This window comes from Cynara cardunculus (assembly GCF_001531365.2).
Source record: "Cynara cardunculus var. scolymus isolate 2C chromosome LG 15, CcrdV1, whole genome shotgun sequence".
In the NCBI taxonomy this organism is placed as follows: Eukaryota; Viridiplantae; Streptophyta; class Magnoliopsida; order Asterales; family Asteraceae; genus Cynara; species Cynara cardunculus.
This window is the reverse complement of record NC_037542.1, coordinates 13,478,260-13,483,252: the sequence shown is the minus strand read 5'-3', so window position 1 is coordinate 13,483,252 and position 4,993 is coordinate 13,478,260.

Below are 4,993 nucleotides of genomic sequence, written 5' to 3'. Positions count from 1 at the left end.
ATATACATACATATATATATATAATATTCAAGTATGTAAATAAAAATACACATACATTGATTGTAATTTCATTTATATAAATGAGTTTACAGATATTTTGATTATATATATTGAATACTTACATATGTGTGTGTGTGTGTGTTCAATTATTGTTATGTAAATGACAAATATAGTTATATGAGAGAAACGAATACACAAAATTTGGGTGTAACCAACGAAAATGAATAGTCTAATTAATTTAATGTTTTGATAATAATTACATCAATTAAAAAGAAGAAGCAAAGTTCGAGAAAAAAAAATTAGGATTGCAATGCCTAAAAATGTTACTTTATTGTTGGTGTTTTTTCTTACAAAATTACAAATTAAGAAACTGTAAAAAAAACATTGAAACAAAAGTGAATCTACAACAAAAACAAAAATAATCAGAATTCTCACAAAATTCTAAAGCCTCAATGGAGACTTCTCATTAATCCAGGTTCCAATGTCTTCTTACATATATTGATAAATTCGTGTATACTCTTTCGCCATAGATGAGAGATGAAAAAGAAGAGGGGAGAGCGTACCAGTAGTTTAAAGCTCGTATATGGAGATGGAGAACATATAAATGGAAAAAAAACCAGAGATTGAGGGATTTAAAGATTAAAGTTGAAACATACCAAGAGAAGGGGGAGAGTTTTTGAGTTAAATGTGAACATTAATTTGCAAAATTACTAAGAAAAAAAAGTCAAAATGTGGAAAAAGAGGAAAATAGGATATTTACGTCGAGGAGATGCCACATCATCCTATCATGATTCTGCTTTATAAATATATATAGATTAGCCCTCAAATTTAAAGAGTTAACTTCAGATATAAACAAGTTAACATATAAAGTTAGTCTTAAATTAATGAATTAACCATAAAATCTAAAAATTTAATCCAATTTAATTTTGAAACAAATAACTCTAAAGTCTACCGGGTTAATGGCCAAATATACATAAGATAACGCTCAAGATTTAGTTAACATGTTAGTGCTATTATATCAGTCTAAACAAATTAGCACTAACCAAACAAACTATGATAAGAAATTTGTATTCACGTTAAACATTATAAAATATTCCAGTTTATTAATCACGCTAAATTTTATTAAGAGAACTCAAACAAAACATCAATGAAAATGTTTATTTAATGAAGGTTAAATATTGCATCTATCATACATCGTATGTCGTTAATGTTAATGTTAAAGTTCATGTTATTTTTTATTTGTGTTAATATATAGTTAATTTTACTATTTGGCCAATTTCAAAGATATTACAAGACCTTTTCTAAGAGTGTTATTTTGTAACAAAAGTTTATGTATTCTTTAATGTATTTTAGCTATTAATTAAATAATTAAATTAACTATTATAATTATATAAAATTAAAAATTAAAAACACTAAATTTTTTGAAGGATGAAAAAAATAACTTATCCCTCTAGATTTTATTTCTTTCACTTTCAAAATTAAAAAAATATTATACTTAAACTATGTGGTTTCATAGGTCACGATAGCCATAACTTTAGATCTGTCCATGCCCATAACTCGAACCTTTCTCTTGCCCTCCTATCTTTGACGACGTATGGTTCACCAGAAAAAGGATGTGGTCTTTGCCACCAACAATTCGACTAAAGAATTTCAACAAACAAGTCAAAAATAGAGCTCGATTTTTTAGGGGAAAACCAAGTCATTGGAATTTTTTTTACAGAACTCTAAAATTTCTAAAATAGTATAGTTGTTGGAGGTGCTCTTAAAAGCTACATTTAAAATTATAAAAATTTCTAAAATTAGAGAAAATATTGAAATAAAAAACCCATTATATAGATTCTGATTCGGCATCAAGAAAATAATTTCTATGGGCGGGTTGTGGGCATTGTTCCCATATGAATTACACGTATTTGAAATTTACAAGTTTTCTTAAGTATCACTCAAATTGTTATCTTTCCGTAAAATAGATTAGGAATTGATAATTCCCTTCAATCAATAACGAGTTCAATTCTCTAGGGTTGTATATGGCTTGTCTTGGGTGGTCCAAATTGTCTACTTTACTGAACGATAACAATCTGAGAGACATAATTAAGAAAAGTGCAAATTTCTAATACGTGTAATTAATATGGGAACAGTGCCGACAAATGGCCAATAGAAATCAAATGTGGTCATTTGAACAATCCAATTCAATTACTTCGGCTTAAGAAATCATAATTCATTCAACCCTCTTTATATTTATAACCAAACCAACCTATTACATTTCGGTTTGGGTTGGACGGCTTGAACATATGTTTAAAAAACGGATTATATTACAATTTTAAACCAAAAAAATTAAATATTAGTGGTTCATATTTTTTTTTATTAACCTGGATATCCAACTTGCTATGTGAGCCGCTAATCTCAGGACGACCACCTGCTTTGCAGATAGCCCAGTGTCACTGTATTTGAACCTCCGTGGCCACAAGGAGATATTTATTCCTCCGGCCTTAGATTTAAACCTGAGACCTCCTTATACTTTTAATCTTTGGAGCCAAGCTCAAACTAATCAGCCACCACCTTCTAGTTAGTCATCCAAGTCTCCTCATGCATGTTATTTATGGTTAAAAAACAAAAGTTAGACTCAGTACACTAATAGATTAGTAGGAGTCTATTGATATGTTAAATGGACTTCCATTTAATGGATTACCGACTCGTGCATGTTAGTACAGATTAAATCATTAATAACATTAATTTTCTACCTACTATAGTTTTGTCGAGCTTGAAGGGTTGGTATGGTTTGACATAGACCTAACTCATAACTGACCTTACTCCTATCAATTTGTATATTTTCTATAAACCAAACAAACATCGGGTTAGATTGGCTTGGTTAGTCGGCCTATTTTTCAGATTAGATTAGATGGTTTGACAGTTTCATCTGTTTTTTATGCACTCCTGCATAGCAATGGTACTTTGTTTTTTTTTTTTTTTTGATTAACCTGGATATCCAACCCGCTATGTGAGCCGACTAATCCCAAGACGACCACCTGTTTTGCAAATAGCCCGGAGTCACCGCATTTGAACCTCCGTAGCCACAAGGGGATTTTTATTCCTCCTTGGATTTGAACCTGAGACATCTTGGTACTTTTGACCTTTGAAGCCAAACTCAATCCAATCAAACACCACCCTTGTATTTAGATACTACACAAATGAAACTTTTCCACTGAAATCTATAGAACTAGCTATGGTGTACTCTCAGCTACATCATTTTAAGAATGTCTTATAATTTAGAGTAAACTATAGATTTAGTCTATATGGTTTGTTAAAAATCATAGTTTTTATCTTTTTAGTTTTAAAATTATAAAATGGTTATCGTGGTTTGCAGAAAGATCTGGATTTAGTCCATTCTTTTAACGGTTATTAAAAGAATTCCATTAAATAAAAAGCGTTTTCATCATTTTATCGATTTATCGTCTTTTATCCAATCAAAATCGATTTTATAAATTTGGTTCTTGTGGTTTTTGATAGGATAAAAGACAAAAATGACAAAAACGCTCATCATACGACAAATTTTTTAACGGATGTTAAAGGAAGGCATCAAATCCAGACGTTTTTTATAAACCACGATGACCATCTTGTAATTTCAAAATTACAGGGTCGACAAGTGTTATTTTCGACAAACCACTGCGATCAAATTTGTAATTTACTCTCTAATTTACATCCAATGTGACATCTCAAGTACAATTTGTAGGTACTAGAAGAGTACTTGCACAATGCAACGAAAAACATCTCGATTTTAATGTTCTATTTTATTATTGTCTCTATCGATATCATAATACGATTTTATGTGTTTTTAAGAAAGAAATAATGATTTTATTTTTGAATAAAATATAAATTTGAATATATTATAAAATTTTGAAAAAAAATATATCAATGTTAATATCAAATCAACTATTTAAAAATTCTATTTTTTATGTAATTTCTTTAATTTATTTTTTATTATAATTTATACTATATTATAAAGGATTTGACAAAAACTCTTAAAAACCATTTTTTATGCATGAAATATTGTTTATTGATGCATATTACTTAAAATTTAAGATTACAAGTAAATTATACATTAGTACAACTTATTAGAGCTCCATATTTGAATTCGTGTAACTAACTGCAGATAAACATAATTAAATATTGGATAAGCATCACATTTTAAATATAAAAAAATCTAAAATATAATTAAAATAATCATTGAGTTCTAACAGAATACTTAGTTATTATCTTCATAAAAAGAATATTATTAAATCTAAATTAAATTTCTTTGTTACTAAACCTAAATTAAATTATAATTAAAAAAAGTGAATTAAGGAAATTACACCAAAACACAAGAACTTTTAAAAAGATTAATTTGATATTGATATCGATATATATATTTTATTTTTTAATAATATTTTCAAAATTATATTTTATTCAAAAATAAAAACATTATCGCTTTTTCAAAACCAAATAAAACCGTATTATATCGATATAAAAATGAATAAAACGAAACACTAAAATCAAGATATGTCTCGATGCATTGCACGAGTATCCTTCTAGTTTAATTTAAGTTTAATAATGAAATAATTTATTTTTACTTTAATAGTATAACATTTTATAAAGATAATAATTAAGTATTCTGTTAAAACTCAATGATTATCCTAATTATATTTTAGATTTTTTTATATTTAAAATGAGCTGTGTATTCTGTATTTAGTTATTTTATTTGCAGTTACTTACACGAATTCAGATATGGAGCTTTAATAAGTTGTATTTATGCACAATCTACTTGCAATCTTGAGTTTTAAGTAATATGCATTAAAAACAGTACTTTACGCATAAAAAGTGGTTTTTAAGAGTTTTTGTCAAATATTTTATAATGTAGTATAGATTATGTGTCTTTAAGAGAGCAATAATTATTTAATTTTTTAATATAAATATAAATTTGAAAAAAAAAATATCAATGTTGATATTAAATCAACTATTT